The sequence below is a fragment of the Pseudonaja textilis genome, chromosome Z (assembly GCF_049901715.1).
Source record: "Pseudonaja textilis isolate UNSWEBS1 chromosome Z, rPseTex1.2, whole genome shotgun sequence".
Taxonomy (NCBI): Eukaryota; Metazoa; Chordata; class Lepidosauria; order Squamata; family Elapidae; genus Pseudonaja; species Pseudonaja textilis.
The window spans coordinates 2,342,444-2,362,333 of NC_142008.1; the positions used below are offsets into that span (position 1 = coordinate 2,342,444).

At 45.1% G+C, this 19,890-nt stretch overlaps 1 protein-coding gene across 3 annotated transcripts in view; it reads left to right on the forward strand.

The window, feature by feature from the left end:
• The first annotated feature begins 5,939 nt into the window (after positions 1–5,939).
• Positions 5,940–19,890, forward strand: part of GJC2 (gap junction protein gamma 2) — a 54,185-nt gene continuing 40,234 nt past the window's right edge. For 2 of the 3 annotated variants that reach the window (XR_015740416.1, XM_087918228.1), the window contains exon 1: positions 13,096–13,437. The gene's annotated coding sequence lies outside the window, so the exon portion shown is untranslated. Of the gene's footprint in view, positions 6,061–13,095; positions 13,438–19,890 lie in introns of those variants that run through there. The other variant, XR_015740417.1, reaches the window with a different exon arrangement.

Here is a 19,890-nt window from a genome sequence, read left to right on the forward strand (position 1 = left end):
AAACAGATTTAAAAATTGTGGACTTCCAACACCCAGAAATCCCTAGCCAGCATGCTTAAAATTATATATCAAATGTTTTTAAATTATTTTTACTATAAATTTTTTAAAATATATATTTTTAATTTTTTTAATTTAAAAAAGTTGATTTCTTTATATTTTTATTTTTTTTTAATTATTTTTATTTAAAAAAATTTTTTTCATTTTTAAAAATTACTTTTACAATTTAAATTATTTTTAAAATAATTTTTATTTGCATTAACAGAAACACTCCAAACTATTCAGAGGATATATTTGTTATGTTTTGAATTGATCAAAACTCACTTGGGGGGCATTCTGTAACTAATTCAACCAGTACCCCACTTGAAAAGGGGTTCAGATAAGCCACAGCAGGTTGCGAAGATTTATATGCAGGTAGTCCTTGACTTACGACCATTCATTTATTTACCATTAGATGTTACATCAATGCTGATATGAAGTGATTTATGACACTCAATTTTTCACACTTATGACCATAGCAGAATCATCTGGTCACATGAATTTTTAATTGAGTTCCCCCCCATTTTATGACTCTGGCCACAGTCGTTAAGTGTATCGCTGCAGTTGTTAAGTAAACCACATGGTCGTTAAGTGAGTGGCTTTCCCATTGACTTTGCTTTCCAGAAGGTAGGACAAGGGAATCACCTGATCCCAGGCCACTGCAACCATCATAGTTGTCAAGCATCCAAAATTTGATGATGTGACCATGGGGCCACAATGGTCATAAGTGTGAAAAATGGCCCTAAGTGCCTTTTTTTCAGTGCTGTTGTAACTTTGGTCACTAAACAAATGGTTGTAAGTTGAGGACTACCTGCATAGCAAAGCCTCTTCGGTTGAATTGTGTCATGCTGCTAATTCCAAAATAAACATTTTTCTTGCTTCCAATGCAAGTTCCAGCTATTATACGCTTGCATTATCCTAAATAAATGCATGCCTAAATGCAATTTAAGTTTCTCTAATTGCTTCGAATCCCAGCCCAATTTTGCTTTAAAACTTTTAAGCTCATTGCAATCTTGGGAACCTCATAATCTTGGGAATCCCGTAAAAAATTCCTTTTTCTTGCAGAAATCGTATTTCCCAAGATTTCCTTCCCTTTTCCTTTATTTCAGGGGGAAGGAAGAGAGAGGAGAGATAGAGAGCTGGGGTGGACGCACATGTGCCTGAAGTGGCTTTAAGCATCCCAGGCTTTATAAGGGCAAAACTTTGCAAACTTTCAGGGGGCGGGGGTGGAGAAGAAAGGAAACTGGAAAGAAAGAGAAGGAAGGAACAAAAAAAGGAAGGAAAGAAAAGGAAGGAAGAAGGAAAGAAAGGGAGGGAGGGAGAGAAAAAATGAGGAGGGAAAGAAGGAAGGAAGAAACAAAAAAGAGAGAAGGAGGGAAGAGAGGGGGTAGAGAAGAAGGGGGAGGGAGAAAGAAAGCTTCGGAGCCCCCTCTCCAAAAACACCCGTCACCATCTCGAACTCGCGCGTTGCAAAACACCCTTTGCAAACGTTCGCTGCGCCACGTTTTGCGCGCTTCCAGCAGGCAGCAGAGGCGGCTCTTCAGTCCCGGGACTGGCCCTTTCCTCTCCGGACGGGGCGTCCCAAGCTGCCCCCCTCTTCCCCGGTGGGTCTGCACGCCATCTCTGGGCTCCAGAGGCCCCGTTTCCATGGCCTGGATGTGCGCGCAATTGCGCACCGGGAGCCGCGGCGTTTGCAGGGTCTGCATCGGCTGCATCTGCTGCGAGTGGTCGCTGCCTGGCCGACCCGGGAGACAGAGGGAGGAAGGCTGGTTGCATTCACACGTGCACCTTTGAGCGTGCACGGGGCTCTCCTAACCGGCTCCGGTGTTGAAAATAAACGAGCCGGCGCTGCCTCGGGTGTCCTATGGCTCTGGCAGACGGGGCGCTGTTTAAAGCAGGCCGGCTTGTGCTCCAGCCCCGAGCCAGCACGCTTGTCGTCTGAACGGGGCAGTATGACTCGAGAGGTGAGTGGCCCCCGGCGGGAAAGAAAAATCTGGCCGTCCTCGGCCTTGTCTGGAGTCATCACGTGTCTTTCTTCCGCTAAAGAGCCGCATTTGCGAGCAGCCAACCCGGTCCCAGCCACGGATCCTTTTCCTGTACTGCATTCTCACGACCCGCTGGGATGAAGGGAGTTCAGGTTACAAGCAGTTGAATTTTGGTCATGTGACCACGGGGAGGCCGCAACGGTCTTAAGTGTGAGCAAACGGTCATAATTCACCTTTTTTCAGGACAGTTGAAACTTCAAACTGTCATTAAACATAGTTGTAGATCAAAGATTACCAGTACTTTGGAGCAGTGGTCACCAATCAATGGGCCGGGGACCACTGGTGGCCCGTGAGAAAATTTTGGTGGTCCGCAGATGGTCACCCCCAAAATATCCCCCAAATCAATTAATCCAGTGAGGGGCTGGAAGAATGACCCTTGAGGTCATCCAATTCATCCCCCTTTCATAGAAAAAATTATTTGATTAGCCATTTTTTTTAAATTTTTTCTCCAGGATCTGGAAAAAAAAACTGCAATCCTGGATGCCTAGTTTGACCCATTTCTAAAAATCCTAGCCTGGCCCAGGTAAGTGGCTGACCTATTTGGAATTGTTGGAAGGCTGCCAATCTGCTCCCGCATCTTCTCTCGCACTCAGCTCACACCAAGAACCTGTCAGGGGATGATGGTGAAGAATTCACTGCAGGTAGTCCTCGAGTTATGACCACAACTTCCAAATTTTCCATTGCTAAGCATTTATGCTGTTAAATGAGTTTTGCCCCATTTTATGACCTTTCGTACCATCGTTAAGTGAATCACTGCAGTTGTCAAGTTAGCCACATGGTTGTTAAGCGAACCCGTCTTCCCCGTTGACTTGGCTTGTCAGAAGGTCACAAAAGGGGAGTCACGTGACCCCGGGACACTGCGACCGTCATAAATATGAGTTAGTTGCCGAGCATCTGAAATTTGATCACATGACCGCAAGGATGATGCAATGGTCGTAAGCGTGAGAAACGGTCATAAGTCACTTTTTTCAGTGCCATTGTAATATTGAACGCCCACCAAACGAATGGTTATAAGGCGAAAATTACATTTAGTTTAAGAATAATTGAGATAAGCTACCTGTGCTAAAGTTACACCCTGTTTCCAGCAGGGGGCAGCACATGATGACGCTTGTGCTGAACTAAGAGGCCATGGAGGAATTTGTTTTCCATGGTTGCTTTTTCAAGTTTTGCTCTTACTTACTTTATTACTCGATTTATGACCACGATAGGGCCCATATGTTGCTAATTGAGACATTTGTTAAGTGAGTTTTGCCCCATTTTACTGTCTTTCTTGCCACAGTTGCTAAGTGAATCGCTGTTAGTCACATGGTTGTTAAGTGAACCTGGCTTCCCCATTGACTTTGCTTGGCAGAAGGTTGCAAGAGGGGATCATATGACCTTGCGATGCTGCAACAGTCATAAGTACATGCCAGTTGCCAAGCATCTGAATTTTGATCACGTGATCGTGAGGATGCTGCAACGGCCGTAAGCGTGAAAAACGACCATAAGTCACTTTTTTCAATGTGGTTATAAGTCACTTTTTTCAGTGTGGTTATAACTTTGAACAGGTGTAAGTTGAGACTTTCATACACTAGTAAAATAATGTTTCCCCTGTGATCCCAAGTAATACTCAACTTACAACCGTATCGAAGCCCAGAATATCCATCATAAATCACGAGTCAAGGCGCCCACATGACTGGACTATTTTAGCAGCGGTCGTTAAGTGAATCAATGTATTCCTACCGGTGTTTTTTTGCCAAAAAAAGGGCTGGAAATTGGCAAAAAAAAATTGTAAAAGAATACTATAACCTGCCATGAAATTGGACCACTGTCCCAGTGCTCCGAAAGGCACCTGTGTATGTTTTTGTGTGTGCGTTCTTCATCCAGATCTGGATAATATAAGATAACCTTTATTGTTATTTACCTATATACACAACGGCATACATTGAAATAATTGTAAGTAGCTTTCGGGTGTCTGTCATAACTTGAAACAGTCGCTAAACAATCGGTCATAAGTCGAAGACTACCCATAAGGGGACTTGATTTCTGCCAGCTGGGGGATTCTGGGAGTTCAAGTCCAGCCACCTGAAAGTAAGCAAGTTTGAGAAACCCGGTTTAAGAAAAAAACTCTTTTCTGTGTGTTTTCTTTCTTTCTGTGTAGAAATGTACAAAAAAAAAATCTGTCGCAAAGAGAAAAGGTGGAATGGCGGATTCCCCAGGGAAGAACCGTGTGTGTGTGGGGGGGGGGTGGCAGCATCTGGAGCCTCTATACCCCAGGGAGGGCCACATCTGGAGGGCCTGAGATTCTGGCTGATCTCAGCGGCTTTTGTGCACAGTCGCAATCTGTGTTGTTGTCACTTAGGAATGTTGTGAGAACGAGAATATGGGCCCCAAATCCAGATTTTAGTGCTGCCGGCGGTTCTTAATATTGGAACGATGCCTCCTGTCCCAGGCGGAATACACGAAGTCCTCGGCTTACGACTACAATGGAGCCCAACGTTCCTATTGCTAAGTGAGACAGATGTTGCGTTTTTGCCGCGTGGTGTGATCTTTTGTGCCGCAGTTATTAAACGGATCCTCGCAGTCATTAAGTGAATCTGGCTTCCCCCCATTGACTTTGCCTGTCAGGAGGCCGCAAAGGGGGAATCACGTGACTGTAGGACACTGCGACCGTCGTAAATACGAGACAGTGGCCCAGCGCCTGCTTTTTGATCACGTGACCATGGGAAATGCTTCAGTGGTCGTAAGTGTGAAAAATGGTCATAAGTCACTTTTTTTCAGTGTTGTAACTTTGAATGGTCACTAAATGAACCATCGTAAATCGAGTCCTGCCTTTCGAGCAGGGGTTCAACTGAGACCACAGAGGAGGGTCTGGAACTCATATCTCTTTGTCTCTCAAGCTGTTTGGACTTCAACTCCCAGAATCCTCTGGTCTGCAGGGCCTTTGCTAGGAATTCTGGGAGTCGAAGTCCCCCCCTCCCCCCCATCTTCAAAGGGCCAAGTTTGAAAAATTTGGGCATCAAAGTAGCTGCGGAAATTCCGGTTCCAATTGTGGTCGTAAGTCAAGGACCAGTGGTATCCCCTAGAAATTTCCTTTGCAGTCTGTACCCAACTTACAGCAATTTATTTAGTGACCATTCAAAGTTAAAACAGCACTGAGAAACGGGACTTACGACTGTTGCAGTGTTCCCACGGTCACGTGACCAAAATTCAGACCCTTGGCAACTGACTCCTGTTTATGACGGTCGCAGTGTCCCTGGGGAGGGGCAAGCAATCCCCTTTTGGGACCCGCTGACTAGCCGAATCAATGGGGATGCGACTAACTTAACAACTGCAGGGGTTCACTTAACAACGGCGGCAAGAAAGGTTGTAAAACGGGGCAGAATTCGCTGAACAAATGTTTTCACTCATGGCTCACTGGTGGCCATAAATCGAGGACCGACTATTGTCGAAGCTGGAGGTGAATGGGCCCTGGAGACTGTCAGCAGGAATTGCTAGTTCCGGAAAGGGCGTAACAGACACACCATCTGCAATTGTGTGCAGAAGTTGTGAGTCCACCGCACCCAACCTACATCTTTTCCAAACGCCCGGCGGTGAATTCCATCCCTGTGTTTTGGGGTCAGATTTCCCGCGGGGGACACCCCAGTCTCTTAATGGGGGAGGGAAGCGAGCCTCCAGGTCGAACCCCCGAAATGCGGAGCGCGGTTCCGACTGCCCGACATTGTCCTTGGGATACGACAATGGAGCCCTTTGTCGAGAGGATGGGAGCCGATGCTCCGTGGTGCCTGGCGGTGCGAGGCCACGAGGGGAGCGTTCAAATGACCATGAATCGCTCCTCTTCCTGCCTTTCTCTTCGTGTCGGGGTGAAGCCGCTGGTTCGAGTGCTGCTGCTGCTGCTACACAAGCCCCCCATTTGTGTCACGGGGGAAACAAAAGGGACGAGCAACACACACTCACACACGTGGGAGCCACCTAATTTTTTTTTTCCTGTCTGCGAAAGGTATGGAGCGCTGCAGTGGGTGGAGTGGAATAGAATAAGAGAGTTGGAAGGGACCTTGGAGGTCATCCAGTCCAACCCACCGTCTGAGCGGGAAACCTTGTCCCATTTCAGACAAATGAGTGTCCAATCTTCTCCTCCTTCTCTTCCTCTTCTCCTCTTTCTTCCTTCCTTCCTTCCTCCTCCTCCTCCCCTCCTCCCTCCCTCCTTCTTCTCCTTCCTCCTTCTTTCCTCTTCCTTCTTTCCTCCCTCCTCCCTCCTTCCTTCTCCTTCCTTCTTTCCTCCTTCTCCTTCCTTCCTCCTCCTCCAAATAACAGAGTTGGAAGGGACCTTGGAGGTCATCCAGTCCAACCCACCGTCTGAGCGGGAAACCTTGTCCCATTTCAGACAAATGAATGTCCAATCTCCTCCTCCTCCTCTTCTCCTCTTTCTTTCTTCCTTCTTCCTCCTCCTCCTTCCTCCTCCCTCCCTCCTTCTTCTCCTTCTTTCCTCTTCCTTCTTTCCTTCCTCCTCCCTCCTTCCTTCTCCTTCCTTCTTTCCTCCCTCCTCCTTCCTTCTTCCTCCTCCAAATAACAGAGTTGGAAGGGACCTTGGAGGTCATCCAGTCCAACCCACTGTTTGAGCGGGAAACCTTGTCCCATTTCAGACAAATGAGTGTCCAATCTTCTCCTCCTTCTCTTCCTCTTCTCCTCTTTCTTCCTTCCTTCCTTCCTCCTCCTCCTCCCTCCTCCCTCCTCCTTCTTCTCCTTCCTCCTTCTTTCCTCTTCCTTCTTTCCTCCCTCCTCCCTCCTTCTTTCTCCTTCCTTCTTTCCTCCTTCTCCTTCCTTCCTCCTCCTCCAAATAACAGAGTTGGAAGGAACCTTAGAGGTCATCCAGTCCAAGCCACTGCAAGGGCAGGAAACCCTGTTCGATTTCACACAAAGCTTTGTCTAACCCCTTCTTAAAAACCTCCAATGTCAGAGCACCCAAAGCTCCTCGAGGTAAATGCTCCCATTGCTGCAGGTTTTCTAGAAGACACAGCTGTTTGTCTGGAATTGAATAAGGTCTGTTCCTTGAGGACGGGGTTGGACTAGATGACCTCCGAGGTTCCTTCCAACTTTGTTTTTCTGTATCCTGCTTTTGCTAATAATGGCTTAATTCGGCAGGTCTCTCCTGTTGCAAAGGGAAGTATGAATCTTTCTAGCGTTTGATGCCTGCCCTAATTTACAACTGTCATGATTTATGACTGCAATGGCCAAGCTCCAATATTTAGGCTTAATTGTGGTTGTAAGTCGAAGAACGTCTGTAATTATAATAATATAATTTGAAGTCCTTTCCTGGAGCGTTGCTATAGGCTTCTGAAGTGCGCTTTTGTTAACTCCGAGTTGAACAGGGATGCGGAACGAAAGCATGTAGGTTTTGAAGCAGCCGGCGGATGGGAATTGTAGTACTCCCCCTTTCAAAATGGCGGATTTATGTCTTCTTATAGGGAGGGCGTGGCAGGGTCCATGCCTAAAATCCCTTCTGGCTAAAACTCACGTTTTACAGCAATGTTTTTCAAACTTGGATCTTGAAGATGTATGAACTTCAATTCCCAAAATTCCCAGCTTGTGTAGAGTCCCAATTCCCAGAATCCCCAGGCAGCCCGCTTGGGCTGCAACTGTGGGTGTGAATTAAGTAGGCATATAAATCTACTTAATTTTGAGTAATAAGTAAAAAAAAACTCCAAGAATTTTCCAGCTAGCACAGGTAGTTGAGGTTTACTGATTGGGGAATTCTGGTTATTGGATCCCACATATGATGCTGGGGGATTCTGGGAGTTGGAGCCTGGAAATGTTGGCTGGAGGATTGTGGGGGTTGATGTCCCTGCATGTTGGCTGAGGGATTGTAGGAGTTAAAGGCGACACAGGTTGCCAAGGAATTCTGGGACTTGAAGTCCACTCCTTCCTCCTAGTGATTTCTGGACCTTGAAGTCCACCTCTGCTGCCTGGGGAATTCTGGGACTTGAAGTCTGTTCCTTTCTTCTGGGGAATTCTGGGACTTGAAGTCCATTCCTTCCTCCAGGGGAATTCTGGGACTTGAAGTCCATTCCTTTCTTCTGGGGAATTCTGGGACTTGAAGTCCACTCCTTCCTCCTATTGATTTTTGGACCTTGAAGTCCACTTCTGCTGCCTGGGGAATTCTGGGACTTGAAGTCCGTTCCTTCCTCCTGAGGAATTCTGGGACTTGAAGTCCATTCCTTTCTTCTGGGGAATTCTGGGACTTGAAGTCCACTCCTTCCTCCTAGTGATTTCGGGACCTTGAAGTCCACTTCTGTTGCCTGGGGAATTCTGGGACTTGAAGTCCACTCCTTTCTTCTAGGGAATTCTGGGACTTGAAGTCCACCCCTTCCTCCTAGTGATTTCGGGACCTTGAAGTCCACCTCTGCTGCCTGGGGAATTCTGGGACTTGAAGTCCATTCCTTCCTCCAGGGGAATTCTGGGACTTGAAGTCCATTCTTTTCTTCTGGGAATTCTGGGACTTGAAGTCCATTCCTTCCTCCAGGGAATTCTGGGACTTGAAGTCACTCCTTCCTCCTGTTGATTTCTGGACCTTGAAGTCCACTTCTGCTGCCTGGGGAATTCTGGGACTTGAAGTCCACTCCTTTCTTCTGGGGAATTCTGGGACTTGAAGTCTACTCCTTCCTCCTGAGGAATTCTGGGACTTGAAATCCATTCCTTCCTCCAGGGGAATTCTGGGACTTGAAGTCCACTTCTGTTGCCTGGGAATTCTGGGACTTGAAGTCCACTCCTTTCTTCTAGGGAATTCTGGAACTTGAAGTCCATTTCTTCCTCCTGAGGAATTCTGGGACTTGAAGTCCACTCCTTCCTCCTGTTGATTTCTGGACCTTGAAGTCCACTTCTGCTGCCTGGGAATTCTGGGACTTGAAGTCCATTCCTTTCTTCTGGGGAATTCTGGGACTTGAAGTCCATTCCTTTCTTCTGGGAATTCTGGGACTTGAAGTCCATTCCTTTCTTCTGGGGAATTCTGGGACTTGAAGTCCACTCCTTCCTCCTGTTGATTTCTGGACCTTGAAGTCCACTTCTGCTGCCTGGGGAATTCTGGGACTTGAAGTCCATTCCTTCCTCCTGAGGAATTCTGGGACTTGAAGTCCGTTCCTTTCTTCTGGGGAATTCTGGGACTTGAAGTCCATTTCTTCCTCCTGAGGAATTCTGGGACTTGAAGTCCACTCCTTCCTCCTGTTGATTTCTGGACCTTGAAGTCCACTTCTGCTGCCTGGGGAATTCTGGGACTTGAAGTCCATTCCTTTCTTCTGGGGAATTCTGGGACTTGAAGTCCATTCCTTTCTTCTGGGGAATTCTGGGACTTGAAGTCCACTCCTTCCTCCTGTTGATTTCTGGACCTTGAAGTCCACTTCTGCTGCCTGGGGAATTCTGGGACTTGAAGTCCATTCCTTCCTCCTGAGGAATTCTGGGACTTGAAGTCCATTCCTTCCTCCTGAGGAATTCTGGGACTTGAAGTCCGTTCCTTTCTTCTGGGGAATTCTGGGACTTGAACTCCATTCCTTCTGCCTGGGGAATTCTGGGACTTGAAGTCCACTCCTTCCTCCTAGTGATTTCTGGACCTTGAAGTCCACTTCTGCTGCCTGGGGAATTCTGGGACTTGAAGTCCACTCCTTTCTTCTAGGGAATTCTGGAACTTGAAGTCCATTTCTTCCTCCTGAGGAATTCTGGGACTTGAAGTCCACTCCTTCCTCCTGTTGATTTCTGGACCTTGAAGTCCACTTCTGCTGCCTGGGGAATTCTGGGACTTGAAGTCCATTCCTTTCTTCTGGGGAATTCTGGGACTTGAAGTCCATTCCTTTCTTCTGGGAATTCTGGGACTTGAAGTCCACTCCTTCCTCCTGTTGATTTCTGGACCTTGAAGTCCACTTCTGCTGCCTGGGAATTCTGGGACTTGAAGTCCACTCCTTTCTTCTGGGGAATTCTGGGACTTGAAGTCCATTCCTTTCTTCTGGGGAATTCTGGGACTTGAAGTCCACTCCTTCCTCCTGTTGATTTCTGGACCTTGAAGTCCACTTCTGCTGCCTGGGGAATTCTGGGACTTGAAGTCCATTCCTTCCTCCTGAGGAATTCTGGGACTTGAAGTCTACTCCTTCCTCCTGAGGAATTCTGGGACTTGAAGTCCGTTCCTTTCTTCTGGGGAATTCTGGAACTTGAAGTCCATTTCTTCCTCCTGAGGAATTCTGGGACTTGAAGTCCACTCCTTCCTCCTGTTGATTTCTGGACCTTGAAGTCCACTTCTGCTGCCTGGGGAATTCTGGGACTTGAAGTCCATTCCTTTCTTCTGGGGAATTCTGGGACTTGAAGTCCATTCCTTTCTTCTGGGGAATTCTGGGACTTGAAGTCCACTCCTTCCTCCTGTTGATTTCTGGACCTTGAAGTCCACTTCTGCTGCCTGGGGAATTCTGGGACTTGAAGTCCACTCCTTTCTTCTGGGGAATTCTGGGACTTGAAGTCCATTCCTTTCTTCTGGGAATTCTGGGACTTGAAGTCCACTCCTTCCTCCTAGTGATTTCTGGACCTTGAAGTCCACCTCTGCTGCCTGGGGAATTCTGGGACTTGAAGTCTGTTCCTTTCTTCTGGGGAATTCTGGGACTTGAAGTCCATTCCTTCCTCCAGGGAATTCTGGGACTTGAAGTCCATTCCTTTCTTCTGGGGAATTCTGGGACTTGAAGTCCACTCCTTCCTCCTATTGATTTTGGACCTTGAAGTCCACTTCTGCTGCCTGGGAATTCTGGGACTTGAAGTCCGTTCCTTCCTCCTGAGGAATTCTGGGACTTGAAGTCCATTCCTTTCTTCTGGGGAATTCTGGGACTTGAAGTCACTCCTTCCTCCTAGTGATTTGGGACCTTGAAGTCCACTTCTGTTGCCTGGGAATTCTGGGACTTGAAGTCCCTCCTTTCTTCTAGGGAATTCTGGGACTTGAAGTCCACCCCTTCCTCCTAGTGATTTCGGGACCTTGAAGTCCACCTCTGCTGCCTGGGAATTCTGGGACTTGAAGTCCATTCCTTCCTCCAGGGAATTCTGGGACTTGAAGTCCATTCTTTTCTTCTGGGGAATTCTGGGACTTGAAGTCCATTCCTTCCTCCAGGGGAATTCTGGGACTTGAAGTCCACTCCTTCCTCCTGTTGATTTCTGGACCTTGAAGTCCACTTCTGCTGCCTGGGGAATTCTGGGACTTGAAGTCCACTCCTTTCTTCTGGGGAATTCTGGGACTTGAAGTCTACTCCTTCCTCCTGAGGAATTCTGGGACTTGAAATCCATTCCTTCCTCCAGGGGAATTCTGGGACTTGAAGTCCACTTCTGTTGCCTGGGGAATTCTGGGACTTGAAGTCCACTCCTTTCTTCTAGGGAATTCTGGAACTTGAAGTCCATTTCTTCCTCCTGAGGAATTCTGGGACTTGAAGTCCACTCCTTCCTCCTGTTGATTTCTGGACCTTGAAGTCCACTTCTGCTGCCTGGGGAATTCTGGGACTTGAAGTCCATTCCTTTCTTCTGGGAATTCTGGGACTTGAAGTCCATTCCTTTCTTCTGGGGAATTCTGGGACTTGAAGTCCATTCCTTTCTTCTGGGGAATTCTGGGACTTGAAGTCCACTCCTTCCTCCTGTTGATTTCTGGACCTTGAAGTCCACTTCTGCTGCCTGGGGAATTCTGGGACTTGAAGTCCATTCCTTCCTCCTGAGGAATTCTGGGACTTGAAGTCCGTTCCTTTCTTCTGGGGAATTCTGGGACTTGAAGTCCATTTCTTCCTCCTGAGGAATTCTGGGACTTGAAGTCCACTCCTTCCTCCTGTTGATTTCTGGACCTTGAAGTCCACTTCTGCTGCCTGGGGAATTCTGGGACTTGAAGTCCATTCCTTTCTTCTGGGGAATTCTGGGACTTGAAGTCCATTCCTTTCTTCTGGGAATTCTGGGACTTGAAGTCCACTCCTTCCTCCTGTTGATTTCTGGACCTTGAAGTCCACTTCTGCTGCCTGGGGAATTCTGGGACTTGAAGTCCATTCCTTCCTCCTGAGGAATTCTGGGACTTGAAGTCCATTCCTTCCTCCTGAGGAATTCTGGGACTTGAAGTCCGTTCCTTTCTTCTGGGGAATTCTGGGACTTGAACTCCATTCCTTCTGCCTGGGGAATTCTGGGACTTGAAGTCCACTCCTTCCTCCTAGTGATTTCTGGACCTTGAAGTCCACTTCTGCTGCCTGGGGAATTCTGGGACTTGAAGTCCACTCCTTTCTTCTAGGGAATTCTGGAACTTGAAGTCCATTTCTTCCTCCTGAGGAATTCTGGGACTTGAAGTCCACTCCTTCCTCCTGTTGATTTCTGGACCTTGAAGTCCACTTCTGCTGCCTGGGGAATTCTGGGACTTGAAGTCCATTCCTTTCTTCTGGGGGAATTCTGGGACTTGAAGTCCATTTCCTTTCTTCTGGGGAATTCTGGGACTTGAAGTCCACTCCTTCCTCCTGTTGATTTCTGGACCTTGAAGTCCACTTCTGCTGCCTGGGGAATTCTGGGACTTGAAGTCCCTCCTTTCTTCTGGGGAATTCTGGGACTTGAAGTCCATTCCTTTCTTCTGGGGAATTCTGGGACTTGAAGTCCACTCCTTCCTCCTGTTGATTTCTGGACCTTGAAGTCCACTTCTGCTGCCTGGGGAATTCTGGGACTTGAAGTCCATTCCTTCCTCCTGAGGAATTCTGGGACTTGAAGTCTACTCCTTCCTCCTGAGGAATTCTGGGACTTGAAGTCCGTTCCTTTCTTCTGGGGAATTCTGGGACTTGAACTCCATTCCTTCTGCCTGGGGAATTCTGGGACTTGAAGTCCACTCCTTCCTCCTAGTGATTTCTGGACCTTGAAGTCCACTTCTGCTGCCTGGGGAATTCTGGGACTTGAAGTCCGTTCCTTCCTCCTAGTGATTTCTGGACCTTGAAGTCCACTTCTGCTGCCTGGGGAATTCTGGGACTTGAAGTCCACCCGGAGTTGTCCAGCTTGAAAGCCCCTTCTTTGCTGGGAGCCTTGCAGTCGAAGGTCCCCTGTTGCAGGGAGAAAGCCAAGGCCCTCTCGGTGGTGGCAGCTGTCCGGACGAGGTGATGCATCCCTTGCCTTTCTCTGTCCCCCCTGTTTTTGGAAGTGGGGCCCCCAATCTCACCCACCCATCCCCCTTCCTTGGAAAACAGTCTCCTTTCGGGTGCAAAATCTCCAGATCCTCGGCGGGAGTGGAAGGAAGGACCCAGCAGACGACAGGAAAGCAGGAAGGAAAAAATGGAGAAATAGCTACAAAGAAGACGCTGCAGAGATGCAGAGAGGAGGGGATGGAAAACTTTTCCAGATCTCCGAAGAATTCCTAGTATGTCCGTTTTTTTCCTTCCTTCCCTCCTTCTTCTGTCCTTTTCTCCTCTTTTTGGCAGTTTTGCAACCGCTTGTAAATTCCCTCTGAGCCAACGTTTTGTAAGTTGCATAGACGTCTTGCAAAAACCTCCTTTTGTTCGTATGTTGGATTCTTGAACATAACTTTTTTTAAAAAAAAGAGTTCCTTGGAGGAAGCGTGCAAAAATATAGAAAATGGGTTTGCAAATTTCTTTTATTTTTTTCTCAGGGACCCGTTATGTTTCTAGGCCCGCGTTAATGGTATTTTTGAGGTTTGTATTTAGTTTTCAGTCCTAATTTGGTACTTTCTGCACACTATTTTTAACCCCTTTTGGCTGGAAGCTCTGAGTTTTCTCACAAATCGATGAACTTTTGTTATTTGTAGGTGTGTAGTGTGTGTGTGTGTGTGTGTGTGTGTGTGTGTGTGTAAGGGTATGGAACTGAGTTAGATTTCAGTGGCTGAGTTTGTCAGATAGCCGATTCAGGATGCAATTATAAACTCATAAGAAGTTTTGATTTGCGTATGATAAAGTATTTGTGTTGTAAATCTTATGAGCCTTAAAATATGCCAATTAAGGTTTGAAAAAGTTCAGAGTTTCTACTGACCTGGGGCATTTTAGCCAATGCAATGTAATTATTGTAGTTGTGTATAACAATTATCACTTATTTTTATTATAAATTTTGTAAACAATATAAACCAAAAATAATGTGATTAAGATAATAATGAAGATAGAACTTACTTTTTCTCTTGGGAGCATTTTAGCAAAGGCCATGTAATTATTATACTTGCAAGTGATAAATATCAGTTATTTTTATTACAAATATTTATAAGCAAAAAACATAAATAAGTTGTATGCCAATTAAAGATAAAAGATCAAAATTACTTCCAATCTGAAGCATTTTAGCAAGTGTTTGCATATGATAATCCTCAATTATTTTTATTATAAATATTATAAGCAAAAATATAAATTATAAATAATGTGTGTACCAATGAAGGGTAAGAGATTGAGGTTTCTTCCTATCTGGAGCATTTTTTTCTAATGTAATGTAATCATTGTACTATTCTATGATAATTATAAATTATTTTTATAATAAATATAAGCAAAAAATTATAAATGATAAATCTAAATATTTGTAAATCTTGCACCTGTGGGCCAATTAAAGGTGAAAGATAGATGCTTCTTCCTATTTAAGCAAATGCAATATAATAATTTTAATTATTTTTTTATTATAAATATATGTTAAAATACAAGTGATAAATTATGATGTAATTATGCATTAGTGCAGCAGTGCAAGAACTGTAATTATAATGTAATGTAAGGATGCATCTGCTGGTTAAGAATAAAAGATGGGTGTTTATATTCATCTTTGGGGCATTTAAACAAAAGAAAACTGGTGGTGTTTTGGTTTTTTCAATAGATCTTGTTTTTAAATTCATGCTAACTTTTAAGTGTGTTAAGTGTGCAAATAAAGGAATGAGAGATAAACAAACTTTTGTAGAGAGTAAAGGTGGTTCAAAGGGCCCTTGGTGTTCTCTGAGCTTGGTGGTTTTCTTTCAGACGTTTCATGGCCCCACTAGGTAACATCATCAGTGCTAGAAGGGAGGAGAAGGAAGAAGACGAGGAGGAAGGGAGGAGCGGGGTTATTGGAGATGTCCTTGCTGCTGTGTGATGCTCTGTTGTTTCCTTGCAGACATTTCATGACCCAATTAAGGAACTCTATCAGTGCTAGAAGGGAATGGAGAGGAGGAGGAGGAGGAGGAGGAGGAGGAGGAAGGACTGTGGGGTTCTTGATGCTCTCTGACCTTGGCAATTTTCTTGCAGACATTTCATGACCCAACTAGGCAACATCATCAATGCTAGAAGGGAGAGGGGTTTTCAGGGAGGAGGACAGGAGGAGGATAATTATTGTTGGGTCGTTGGTGCTGTCGGAAGATTAGTTGTTTTCTTGCAGACATTTCATGACCAAACTAGGTAGCAACATCAGTGCTACCAGGCTGCAGTGAGCTTTTTCCTATTATAGCTTGTTTGAGGTGATTAATTGATTGAAAATTGATTCTTTGTGTACAGCATTTAGCACATTTTGGAGATGGAGTAGTTGTCTGGAGAGTTGCAAATTGTTACGTACAGGTGGTCCTTAACTCATAACCATCCATTTAGTGGCCATTCGAAGTTGCAAAGGCCCTGAGAAAACAGCGTACAACCAGTCCTTATACTTACGACCATCGCAGGACCCCACAATTACACGATCTAAATTCAGGCTCTTGACAACTGGCATGTATTTACAAAGTTTGCAGTGTCCCTGGATTCCACGATCGCCATTTGTGACCTTCCATACTGGCTGAATTGGGAAGCTGGATTTGCTTTACAACGTTGTGGTTCACTTAAGAACTCTGACTGGTATTTGAGTAGTCCTTGACTTATAACCATTTGTTTTGTGACTGTTTGGCATGAAAAAAAATGACCTATGATCATTTTTTACACTTTGGACCATTACAGTATTTGATCATGTGATCAAAATTTGGGCTTGGCACCTGACTCAAAGTTATGATGGTCGCAGTGTCCCAGAGTCCTTTTGCAACCTTCTGACAAGGAAAGTCCATGGGGAAAGCCGGATTCACTTAACAACCGTGTGACTAACTTAACTATTGCAGTGATTCACTTAACAACGGTGGCAAGAAAGGTCACAAAACGTGGTCAAGTTTACTTAACAAGGGTCTTACTTAGAGACAGAAATGTTGGACTCAATTGTGGTCGTAAGTTGAAAATTAGCTGTATGTGGTTTCAGAGGTATTTTTTTTAATTGTATTTTTTTCAGTTGTGTGCTACCTAGAATCACCTTATAAATCTTTTTAATAAATAGATAGTAAATAAATTCATTATTGAGGCTCAAGTTTTCTAGGTTTAAGATTAGCTTTCTATAATGTTTCTCAGCTTTGGCAGCTTTAAGAGTTTTGGTCCAACTCCCAGAATTCCCCAGTCTGCATGCTTTAAGATGGTTGGACTTCAACTCCCAGAATTCCTCAGTCTGCATGCTTTAAGATGGCTGGACTTCAACTCCCAGGATTCCTCAGTCTGCATGCTTTAAGATGGTTGGACTCCAACTCCCAGAATTCCTCAGTCTGCATGCTTTAAGATGGCTGGACTTCAATTCCCAGAATTCCTCAGTCTGCATGCTTTAAGTTGGTTGGACTTCAACTCCCAGAATTCCTCAGTCTGCATGCTTTAAGATGGCTGGACTTCAACTCCCAGAATTCCTCAGTCTGCATGCTTTAAGATGGCTGGACTTCAACTCCCAGAATTCCTCAGTCTGCATGCTTTAAGATGGTTGGACTTCAACTCCCAGAATCCTCCATCCAAAACTGACTAAATTCCTGGAGTTTTTCTTAAAATAGGTAATCCTCGATTTACGACCGGTCACCTAACAACCATTAAGTGATGATGGAATTTTTAAAAAGTTACTTGTGACCTGTCCTCATATTTAAAACTTCTGTGGTCCTATGATCGCATTTACAAACAGTTCAAGCTTCCAGATGGTCAGAATTATCTTTTCCAGTAAACAAAATGCCCATTAAATAAGCTGGATTCGGACTTAGGACCACGTGATTTGCTTAATGACTACTGTGACTCACTTAACGACCATCATAAAAGCGGTTATAAAATATATCCGGTTACGTGGTACCTCGACTTACAACTCCAATAACTTACGACCAAAAATTCGGGAAAGAATTTGGGCAAAATTGTGATGCTGGCAATAAACACCTGCTATAAACATCGACTTACAACATTTCGTTTAATGACTGTCCAAAATTTCAACACTGAAAAAAGTGACATGACTGTTTTTTCACACTTACAACCATTGCAGCATCCCAGTGGTCACATGATCAAAATTCAGATGCTTTGTAACTGACTCATATTCATGACGGTTTGCAGCATCTGACAAGCAGGGTCAATGGGGAAGCCAGATTCACTTAACGACTGTGCTCCTAACTTAACAATTTCAGTGGTTCACTTAACAACATGACAAAAAAGGTTGTAAAATGGGGCAAAACTCACTTAACACATGTTTCATTTTAGCAACATAAATTTTGGGCTCCATTGTGGTTGTAAGTCGAAGACTTCCTGAATTTCTTTCAGGCACCACAAGGTGGCGGCGCTCTCCCTTTTTGTGAAAATTTAAAACAGAGGTCTCCAAACTTGGCAACTTTTAAGACTTGTGGACTTCTTCATTCCTATGCTGGCTGGAGAATTCTGGGAGTTGAAGTCCACAAGTCTTAAAGTTGAAAAGTTTGGAGACCTCTGTTTTAAAAGAATCTGTTCTCTCAATTCTTTCATCACCTCTTTTGATATTCTTTCTTTCTGTCTTTCTCGACCATATCTCAAAAATCGAAAAAGTGATTCCCAGCCCAACTTGGATGAGCAGTATTGGGAGGGGAGACCACTGGGAGATCACAGGATGGGATGTTAGACTGGGAAGACAATGGTAATCCCTTTCAGCATTGTTTTAAAAACTTGAATATTTTCTTAACTGGTGAAAGCTGGCAAAAATCTGGATAGAGATGTTTACATTCTCATTTAGTGTATTCGTTCCAGATGGTTCTTTCCCCCCCAATTCTGTTGATTTATTTGGCTGAATTGAGTGATTGTAGCACTTGGACGGAGCACCATAAGGTGATCCCAGTCCTTGGCTTACAACAGTTTCACTTAGTGACTGTTCAAAGTTGGCAATAGCACTGAAAAAAATGGCACGACCATTTTCACACTGGTAACCATTTCAACGCCGCCACAGTCAAGCGATCAAAATTCCGATGGTTGGCAAATGATTCATATTTAGGACAGTTGCAGAGTCCCAGAGTCACGTGAATCCCTTTTGCAGCCTTCTGACAAGTAAAGTCAAGATTCACTTAACAACCGTGTGACTAATTTAATGACTGCAGCGATATACTATTCTCGCAAAAGTTCAAAATGGTGGCCTTGTGGTTAAGACACAAGGTTAGAAACCGGGAGACGGTGAGTTCTAGCCTTGCCTTAGGCACGAAAGCCAGCGGGGCGACTTTGGGCCATTTCTCCTTTCTCAACCCAGCCCACCTCACAGGGTTGTATAGGGGAGGAAAAGGCGTGTTCGAAAAGTTCACTGCCTTGAGTTATTTATGAAAACAATGGTGAGCTATAAATAAATAACTTTCCGTGGCTCTCCCATTTTGAATGTTTTTGAGGGTTCTTCTTCCTCCTCATCTTCTCCTCTTTTCTCCCTCCTTCCTTTCCCTCCCTTCCCCTCCTTCCTTCCTTCCCCTATTCTCCTTTTTTCCCTTTTTCCTTCCTTCTTTCTTTCCTTCCTTCTTTCCTTCCTTCCTTCCTTCCTTCCTTCCTTCCTTCCTTCCTTCCTTCCTTCCTTCCCCTGTTCTCCTTTTTCCTTCTTTTTCCTTCCTTCCTTCCTTCCTTCCTTCTTTCCTTCCTTCCTTCTTTCCTTCCTTCCTTCCTTCCTTCCTTCCTTCCTTCCTTCCTTCCTTCCTTCCCCTGTTCTCCTTTTTCCTTCTTTTTCCTTCCTTCCTTCCTTCCTTCCTTCCTTCCTTCCTTCCTTCCTTCCTTCCTTCCTTCCTTCCTTCCTTCCTTCCATTCTTCCTTCTTCCCGTCTACCTCCTCCTCTCTACGTCCCGCTCCTTTCTACCACTGATGGTGTTCCCTAGTTGGGTCATGAAACATCTGCAAGAAAGCTCAGAGACCACCAAGAACCCCACAGTCGTCCTCCTCCCGCTCTCCCCCTCTTCTCCACAAACCTCCCTCCCTTCCAGCACTGATGATGTTCCCTAGCTGGGTCCTGAAATGTCTACAAGAAAACCCCCAGCTCAGAAAGCCCCCAGGGCCTCACAATCTTTCCTCCTCCTCCTCCTCCTCCTCCTCCTCCTCCTCCTCCTCCTCGCCTTTGTATTACTCCAGGTGGTTCAATTATTTTTACCCAATCTGCTTCATTTATTTATTTATTTTTGTCAATCGCTTACAAGATAATAAGTATAAGTAAAAACATAGTTATGAATACATGGATACATATAAGAAAAATAAAAGAAACAATAGCACAGGGACGGTAGGCACATCGGTGCGCTTATGCACACCCCCTACAGACTTCTTAGGAAAGGGGTGAGGTCAATAGTAGACAGTCTAAGGTTAAAGTTTTTGGGGTTTGGGGAAGAAACCATAGAATCAGGTGAGTATTCCAGACATTGACCACTCTGTGGCTGAAGTCGTATTTTCTGCAGTCGAGTTTGGTGCGGTTTACCTTGAGTTTGTATCTATTGTGTGCTCTTGTGTTGTTATGGTTGAAGCTGAAGTATTCATTGACAGGTAGGGCATTGCAATGTATGATTTTATATACCATACTTAGATCAGACCAAAGACGGCGTAATTCAAGGTTTTCTAGGTCTAGAGTTTCAAGTCTG